Here is a 10,099-nt window from a genome sequence, read left to right as displayed (position 1 = left end):
TTCAAAGAGCCTCCCTGAATACTGAATGCTTGCGGACTGGATGTTGACTGAAGCGACCCATCTTCGGAAACAGCAGTGCCGGCTGCACAAAAAGAAACACTACAGGAATTCTTAGTCGCTAAACGACTAGCTTTTTAGAAACCCTTGTGCCGAGGACCACAAATATTGTATGCGCGAGGAAAAAAAATGTTTTGCGGGATCTAAAATAGGTAAGAGGCATCAGCAATGGATTCCGATTGTGGGGTTTTTATAAACCCTTGTGCCGAGGACCACAAATATTATATGCGCGAGGAAAAAAAATGTTTTGCGGGATCTAAAATAGGTAAGAGGCATCAGCAATGGATTCCGATTGTGGGGTTTTTTGAAACCCTTGTGCCGAGGACCACAAATATTATATGCGCGAGGAAAAGAAGTGTTTTGCGGGATCTAAAATAGGTAAGAGGCATCAGCAATGGATTCCGATTGTGGGGCCCCACGGGAAGTGTTAAAACGCAGTGTTCCGGCTGCCGTTTCTTTGCTCAACAAAACAAGGATATTCAGGCCGGTGTTTTCGTAACGTCTGGAGTTTCATTTCTTTTCTTGTCGTTATGCTTAAAGTCTGGGCTGCAACAAGGACTCCTAGCTCGCATAAAAATTGTGACATAGCCCAATAGCCTACCGTATATACTCGTGTATAACCCCCACTTTTTCATGACATTTTCTATGCTGCGGTTTATACACTAATTGGCCTATAGCTACACAATAACCCACTGTATTGCCACTGCGGCTACTGTGTCAGGCAAGCCGTGCCTTCAATCGGTCTGTTAGGTCCTCTCTAAAGCTGTCGAGCACAGGAAGAGCTTTGCGGAAAAACTAAATGGCGCCGTCGTTTAGCTATTTGTGGGACTGGGCGCGTTTTTGGCGCGTTCTTGGCGCTTTTGATTTTTGCTTTCAAAATTTTTCGGCCGAAAATCGGGGGTGCAGGCTATACACAGGGGCAGCTATTACACGACTATATACGTTACTACGAAACGGAGAGTGCGAATGCTTAGGAGGACCCTAGGACCAAAAAGGAAGTTAGTGGGAAGGGACATTTGAAGAAATCGCTACTTGAAGCGAGGTGTACACGAAAAGCGACTACTAAAACGGAGAACCACCTATCTTGCCCGACATCCCTCCCTCGCTTTTCACTCGAAAACGTCCTTTGACAAGGAGTCATCTCTGCTTCTATTTACATTTTAAGAAATCGGTTCAATCCGTTTGTAATAATATTAATTAATATATGGGGTTTTACGTGCCAAAACCACTTTCTGATTATGAGGCACGCCATAGTGGAGGACTCCGGAAATTTAGACCACCTGGGGTTCTTTAACGTGCACCTAAATCTAAGCGCACGGGTGTTTTTCGCATTTCGCCCCCATCGAAATGCGGCCGCCGTGGCCGGGATTCGATCCCGCGACCTCGTGCTCAGCAGCCTAACACCATAGCCACTGAGCATCAATCCGTTTGTAAGGGAGCCTACTTGAACAATGCACTTCAAATATCTTCCTGTAAACATGCAGGCAAATTCAGCTTCCCTAAGAAGATATCGACATGGGGAGTGTGAATAGAGGGGGTCTTCAAGCATAAGGATGTTCATCTTGAGTCATACTAATCGGACCAGGATAACGTAGAACAACGTAGATTTAAAAATTATTATGTACAAGGAAAATAATTACCAAGGAAGCTTTTTCATTTGCAATAATAATTAGCTATTAACAGCTCCACGAGGCACATAAAAATTCGATTGAAAACAAACGATTACAATTACAGAAATCGGTTTATTCGCCCAAGCATAACCCAACAAATGTCCAAAGGAATGTGAAAGGTGAGAACGCAGTATACAGTGACAGGACTTCACCGATAGTTCACTCAGCCGGACGGGATACGAAGAGCATATGGTGCGTCGGTGACGACTTGGATTCAGCGAAGAGTTTCGCAGCAGACCTGAGCAGCGAACTGGCTCGGCCTTCTCTTAATGCAATGAAGTGCCGACTGCGACGGCGCTCGTGCACACAGGAAAAATAAATGGCTCAATTCGCGTACAAAACAGTGGGCACTTACACTCTGAACTTCTGCGCTGCATGACCACCAGGTTGTACTTGAGAAAAATTAATAGACGACTCTTGAGCTTCTGTTCTGGTTAAGCGGACTTCGCAGCACAGAACTGAGCCACATTCTAAAGACGCTTCACGTATACCAACGCTAGTATACTAAAGAGGGTCATATTGGGAGCGAGAAATGCTTACGAATGCAGAAAAAAATGTCGAGACTTTAGCCTTAGCTGGGGGCGACTTTCAACCTGGGAAAACAAAGGTACGCGGAAAGTACAACTTCATTTGTATATTGCAATGGGTAGCGTTTCCAATGGTGTCACCATTCGTGCTCTAGTGGAACACTCCCAGACACCCTGAGAGCTTGTGGGGGTGGCGATTCCGGTCACTCAGGAGATGCCTTCGAATTAGCGTGACAACGTCATCCGAAATGGAGCTCCCAAGTGGCAAATATGGGTGCTCGTTTGGAGCCCAGCATTCGCTGGTCCAAAGCTCGAGAATGGATCGGAGTCAAATGTTCACCAAGAAATACAAGCTACTCACAGGAAAGGGACGATATAGAGGAAGTTCACTTAACTCACAACAACATGCACACGATGCTCTCCGAAACAGTGCAACGCATGCAATGCAACACTTCACGGAGGCTACAATACACAGAGGTATCTTGTAACAGTAGTGCACTGCTTCAAGAGAGCGGCAAACATAAACAACACGATTTGCTCACCGCGCGCTGTGTCAGTCCGATGTGCGAAGTGTCACAATGGGGCGGTTCTTAGAAAAGCTGCACGCCATCTGCAGGTCCTTGGCTAACGACAGTGGCGGTGGCCAAGGATTCTTTATGCAAAAAAGGGTGAGGCATGCAGACAGGACACAAGAGAAGAGAAGTGGACAACACGAACGCCAAGGAGTCGAGTGAAAACATTTCCGGAAAGGCTTACAAGTTAGGACTTCGGCACAGGCTGGTCGACAGCGCTAATACTCCTTTTATATGGTGCTTCAAGTGGGTTCATCACTTCACGCAAAAGCACTGGCGCACATGCACGTGGCATCTACTCTGCAACACCATTCTCTGTTTTGGGAGGCGATCCAGCACCTCATGGTTTTTAAGTGGATGCATTGCAGTTGCGCTCCTAATGCGAAGTCAGCTGTCAATCAGCACAACGTGTCGTTTACTAGGTGCTGGTACCTCTCTCTCCCTGTGTTTAACGCTTTCCTCGCCTGTATGCGAATTCAGCATCGACTTTCTCAAGTAATACAACCAATGCATTTTAAGGTGAAGGGGTAGCGCGGAACTATGCCAAGCGTACCACAGCAGCCAAATTGAGAAACTAGTATTTTGCCTAAAACAATATGCAAAAGGAGATAATGAAAGAAATCTAATGGAAGTAGGAAGGCCTATTTGTTATGCATTGTCTCGCATTTTAAGCAGCAGTATTTGAGTGCAAAAATTGTGGACAAAAGTAGACCAAAGGAGAAATTTGGGTATGCTTGGCTTCTTATGGCAGAAAGTTCTTACCGTGAATTATGATTCAATAATTTTAGTGTAATATACAGCATTGTGAAAATCTACCAAAGTAAGCACACTGAGCAATACTAGAGTACTTTTTCCAAGAAATTGTGGTCCACTGGCGGTGTTTTGTCAGAACTATGGACTCATACGGTAATTTTTCTGTCCGAATCTGCCGGTAACCACATTCGCATGTTGTAGACTAATCTTTATGGGTGTGTGAATGTTCGAAACCTCGCAAATATGAATCTTATAGTGTCCTATTACATTCGGTCTTCGACTCATAAGTTCATTATTCGTAAATGTGAATACTCGTCTAATACATTTCGAATGTTTAAGCATGTCATCTGCACGCAATTAAACATGAAAGTGGAGCAAAAGCACGTTAGGCTTTCACGCCTGCAGGTTATGATTGAAATAAACTATGAAAACTTCCGTAAAGAAGCAGGCTACGCTGCTTAGGCATGCGTACCTCACATTTTACATAGCGATCATTCGCGCGTACTAAAGTGTCCTGTTCGTGTATGAAACTGCTTCTCTGTTCGTTGTTCGTTGAGAATGCAGCCACTTCAACGCAAGGTCCACAACGTACGCAGTCCGGAAAAGCCGCCGCGCATGCTCTGGCTAAGCTGCAGTTATAATCTGCGAATATATTTAGCATTACGTGTAAGTGCAATGTTCTGTAACGCAGCTAAAAGTTATTTGACTTACTTCATGTCCTTTAAGGTAACGTCTCGGTGTAGTGGGAAAAAGGTTTAGCAGAAGCCTTTTGGCAATGAATATAAACGGTAATGAGATTAGTATTGAAATAATGTAGCGGAACAACAGATTGCCGTTACCTCAACGCATTCTTTCTGACATGTGTGCCATGCCAGGCTCCTTACCCTCGGTTCCAGCTGGACGTGCTGCTCCACCTACCGACGCTGCTGCTAAAAGAGCGCGTCGTGCTGGTTTGCATCAAGATTCACACAAGTCTTTTTCATATGTGTGGCCTAGGTTCGATTCCGCCCCGCACCGTAGAATTTCTAAAATACCTTGTTGTCATGGAATAGGCAGCACATACCCTGTCCCCAAGCTGGTGTGAAATGAATGAAGTGCACGACATACAATGTTGCACATGCCACGTGAACAATTTCGCGTGGAATTGGTTCTTTGAAGTGTGTCACATATACAGTGGCACATACCGGCCCAAGTTGACGTAAGAGAGGTTCATGAAACCGCGGCACATAGCCAATGTTATGCAGCCAGTAAGCCATGTTGGACCGACGGTTACTTTCGAACCTGCTTAACTCAGCACAGGAGTGGACGCCCCACGCATTGTGCCATGCGCTACTAATTGATCCAAGGGGACGTAAAGGAGGTCAAATATTTAAAAACTAACATGCAGGCAGGAAAACATACCGCAAGCTATGTAAAGTTCTTTCCAAAATACTCATCGCATTATCATTTGTTTAAAGCACTGCTAGTGAAATGTTTGCGTTTAATAGGCACAGACAGACGGTGATGTGATGTGGAGGTCGGGACTTCTTCAAAAACGCGAAGATAAGCCTCGAAAAGATGGGGCTCGGTACCAAAAGATCCAACACTGCAAGATGCGTCAAAATCTGAAACTTTAGCTTTGAAACGCAATTATCAATGATAATAAAATAGAAGCCTACGCATGCCACACTCTAACAACAAGCTTCTTTTTGCCGTTTTTATACCGCAGCTGTTTATGCAAATAAGATAAGTGAAAAACATGAGTCTGTCTGCACGGATTTCTGAAGTAACTGAATCCCTCACGAAGATTATAGATGAAGAAATGTGCAGAATGTTAGGAGGCGATATGCAATAAAATGTTATAATAAAGGATAAAAGGTGAGTTTACAGGCAAAGATTTATGTGTAATTATTTTCCCCTAACAGACAAAAAAGAATTGTTGCATAAATGAAGCTGAAGATTTCTGAATTAACATTTCGCGACTTCCTTTTCTCGCGCTATCAAAAGACCAAGCGAAGCCAGGGACGCCGTCGAAAAAAGGCCGCTTTGCGCACGTGAGCGTCGACGGCCTCTTCGTTTGCGCGTGCTTCGTATTTGTATTGCTGCAGCTCCTAACTGCGACGCTCTCGCGCTAACTCCTCCTAAATTTGAAAACTGCAAGATTAGATCTCTTGTTTTCTTCCTACAGTGCCCTGGTGCTTGCAAAACTCCCAGCAAAGGCAAGCACGTAGTAGCGCAATGACAAGGAACTAGTTCCTAAATAAACGGCCCTTCTTAACGACGGAAAAGACGGTGTCTATCCGCAAGTTTCTTTTAGGCGCGCGTGGAAGAATTTGAGAACATCAGTTAGATGGCGGTCTGACTGTCGTTCGCGTCAAGCGGATCTCTTTCCAGAACGCATAAAAGCGACTGGACTCTGGCAGAACACCTTCTGAAACCTAAATTATTGGACCACTTCCGCACCCATTAATGAAGCAGAAATCTGTTGCTGCATTACTGAGTCTGTTGAGAACCGTTCGCCTTTATTACCGGTTCTAGTTCTGCTAAGAGTCGTACCATGGCCACGCAGTTCTCATTCCGTCCCTCTCTACCTATTTTCCTACTTTATTTCACCTATGCCTTACTCCCAGTGCAGGGTAGAAAACCAAAGACTCTTTCTTAAATCTCCATGCCTTTTCTCCGCTTAATTTCTCTCTCTCTCTCCAGAGCTTTATCTTCTGTAGGTGGGATGCCATGGCGGACGCGGGAGCAACAACTTGCGCGAGAAAAACGCTTCAGGCATGTGTGGGTTATTTTTCTATGTGTATTACATTTGGAGAAAAAAGTTGGTTTTCAGAATTTAATTGTCAGGAAAGATAAAACTATACAGCCCCTAAATGCAGAACAAAATTGATGTGGTTTTCTTGTCAAGTTTTTTTTTTCAACCTCGGCCATGAGGTACATTTCTCCCTCTAAGTGCAGTTCCTAGAATGGGGTGCACGCACAAAGGTCGGCCACAGCTTTCACCGAGATGCGATGAATGTTTAGGTGTCAGTCAACCATCGCAAATGGGGGGGGGGGGGGGGGGGGAATGGTTTGGCGTAAAGAGGGGCTTTAGTTCCGCGGAGGTGAAGGCAAAGCGAGTGGATGGAAAGAATAACACATGCTTATCTCGCGCATGCGCAGAAATATTACAGTGGTCTGAGTCGAGGCAAAGAGGGAGACCGTCGCAATCACCATCATTTCCTTTGCAACAGCGTCACGGTATGGTCGGGGCGATGTAGGTGTTTGGTCGCGTATTGTAGCAGCAATCTAGCTATTTTCATGTTGTTTATGCTTATGCTGTCTTGTGGCTATTTCATCGATGAAAGCCAACCAGCAACGTGTTTGCGAAGCCTGCAGTGCTTTCTTCGTTCCGTGATGTGAACGTTTCTGCAACTTCTCTGCCAGCTGCGAGGCAGTGTCGGGTTAAGTGATTTAATATTGGCACTGTCCGTGTTTTAAATTGCACACTGCACAAATAGCAAACAGCTGTGCCACAAGAGAGCACTGCGCCGAAGTTTTATTTGTCTCCAAATTATAATAAAAGCTATGTTCTTTTCCATCATTTTTCATAATCATATTATTTTGACGTTACTTTAATTTCAGTTTCTTATGCCGCATTTTGGCAGGTTATTATAGCGCGAACTGTAACGGCGTGAAATGTATTAAGAACATTTCTTGTCTTACATTACGTGTAAAAATTGTCTTACATACTTGAACTATGCCGCGTCATTCGGTTCGCTTGAAGTTGCTGTAAACACGGAGCGTACTTCGTTTTCACAGCGTTCGCAATGACTTAATGTCTAGAAGATATTGTCTGATCATGACCTCATTCTTTGTTCTTTCCTACTCTGGCTGTGCAGGATGAGAGATAGTGAAATATTATTTATAGGGATAGTGAGTAAATTTTTACCCAGATAAGTGGTTAAGAAAACATTTTGGCAAACTGAAATTATTCAGGCCACAACATTGAGGGCTATAACAATAGTTTTAGGCTGTACCTTCTTTTTACGGAAACGAGCTTGCACACCTTCGTAATTTTAAAAACACTTAGTAAATACAAAGCCGCAAAAGATATACATCGCAAAATGTGCCCCATCCTTGCCATTTCCGCAGCAAGTAAGCAGGGATGACGGTTACTATATTAGCGTCATGTGAACTTTCACGTGAACATTGTTAAAAAGCTGTTTTATATATGTGATGTGCTAACCTGAACATGATTTTAACACTGACCATCTTATTTCTGTGCAAGGTTGAGATTCACTGCTGAGAGACATCAGCAGTGAGTGTAAAAAATACCATATAATCGCTGCTTGCTAGTGATTATGTGACAGCTGCCATACCGTAATAAATTAAGTCATTATTTGTTTATTATTTCTATTAATTTCTCTAATATCTCAGAATTCTTTGTAAATATTTTTGTGTGAGTAAACTTCTTTTAGTGGAAACTTAAATCTCTTTTCCATGTATATGCACCTTCTAGGTTGCGTACTGCCTTTTACCAACATGTTTGCACATAATGACAAATTTTTACACTATGCTACTAGGTCGTATGTGGGACAAATGTTACTAGGGGGATAGTAAGACGTCAGTAGCAAGTATATAAGTGCATGCAAGTAAAATATTGCCAAAGTGTTACTACGGAGCCTAAAGACTTGCGTTGCTTGACGGTTACTAGAATGCTTACAGACCATATATGAACATGCTTCAATTGAAGTACGGTGGCCGATTCTTGATAGGATGTTACTAGGGTGTATAAAGATTCAATACGGTGATTGGTAGGAAGTTGGCAGAACGTTTACAAACATTGTTCAATTGGAAGAATGTTAATATGGTGTATAAAGAAGGCCTATTAATAGGGGACTGGTAGGAAGTTGGCAGAACGTTTACAAACATTCTTCAATTCGAAGAATGTTAATAGGTGGTTGGTAGGAACTTCGCAGAAAATATATGAACATTCTTCTTTTGAAAGAATGTTACCCGGGTGTATAAAGACAGATGACCATATGAAAGCAGTAGGAAGTTTAAAGACATCTTATGAACACGTTTCTATTGGGAGTTGGTGGCCAATTGTTTCTAGGGTGGTGCTAGAGCGTTGTTAGGATGTATAAAAGTTGGTAAGATTTCAATTGATTGTTGGTAGGTTCTAGTAACAATAGTCTAAAGACAGTCTAAAAAAATGTTGCTAGAAATTTTTATATCGTTTCTTCATTACTACCTACTCTGGCCTCCTGAGCGCCCGTGGGCCCCAAAAAAGCAACACCGCGTCCAGCAAGTCGCCAGCACACTTCTCGTGCAAGCCTGTAATTGAAGTGTAGCCTGTCTCGTCCTAAACCACCACACCTTATCACGTCCCTGTTTACTTCGACAACCTCGAAGCCTTTCTCTCGGCTCATTTTCCATATCGCCTCATTAGCAGCCGCTATGGCTCTTTGTACATGACTGTCACATACAGGCACCTCCTGCACCGTGTAGGGATGCGCGTTAGTGAGAGCCATCTAGGGATACTTCTAGGAACCCAGTGAAACGCGTGCTTCAGGAAGTATGGCTGGGTGGGCTCATTCGTTCTTACATCTTTTATACTCCGAGTTCATTCGCTTTCGCTGACGCCGATGCTTAATGCAGGAATGTGGACAAAAGAGCGGCGTTCTAAAGCTATTACTATTTTCCAATATACTTAGGATCTCCCGAGCTAAAGTTTTCCCAAGTCTAGGCACCTTTTTAACGTGAGCACCCTGGGTTTCGTCATAATGCTCTCAGGGCTGTGCTTATTGCGAGTGAACCCCGCTGTAATAGCGTTAAGGACGCTACCTCACATGCCGTGGCACTTCAGCGCCACAGTCCAGAGAGGAGGTTCTCGCTGTCCTCGATAAAAACGTCTATACTTGACAAAAGAGCGCCTACTGGGCCAAGTTTCCCTGGTGCATTTCGTATGATTCACTTAATAATCAATAATGGGGTGAAAGGCAGGATCCAACATCAGTGGCGAGAACGTTGTAAATGGGCTGAAGCGAACAGGGAAAAGCGGGTATGCGTGGTAGGAGCACAAACAGTATTATCGCACCAAACACAGTGCCATCTGAAGTTGTATTCACTCAATGATTTTGTGGCGCACAGTATGGGCAACATAGGTTTACTTAAACCTAGGCGCTTTGCACCTCGAAAGCACACAGACCTTTAGTTTGATGAGCACAAACTCAAACACATCTCTCATTTGTATATACAGAGATCGCTACGAGCATTAAACTCGTAGAAATTTGTGTTCAGTTTATGGTACTTTGTCCACTCAGTTGCGTTTGGTTGTTGTAAGTGTCAATGGAGCCAATTTTCACTAAAGCTGCTAAATACACAATCTCGAAGAACCCCGGCGCATGCTCAGGATAACTAGCTGTTGAGGTCAGCTTAAGTACTTAGCATTTGGGGTAACCATAACGTTGAATAGGAATATTTAAGATAAACAAACATTCGTCGCATTCTTTAAGTTAACACCATAAGGAAACGTTTAAGAAATTCTAGCAGG

Source organism: Dermacentor variabilis, chromosome 9, assembly GCF_050947875.1.
Source record: "Dermacentor variabilis isolate Ectoservices chromosome 9, ASM5094787v1, whole genome shotgun sequence".
NCBI lineage: Eukaryota > Metazoa > Arthropoda > Arachnida > Ixodida > Ixodidae > Dermacentor > Dermacentor variabilis.
This window is presented reverse-complemented; position numbering follows the sequence as displayed.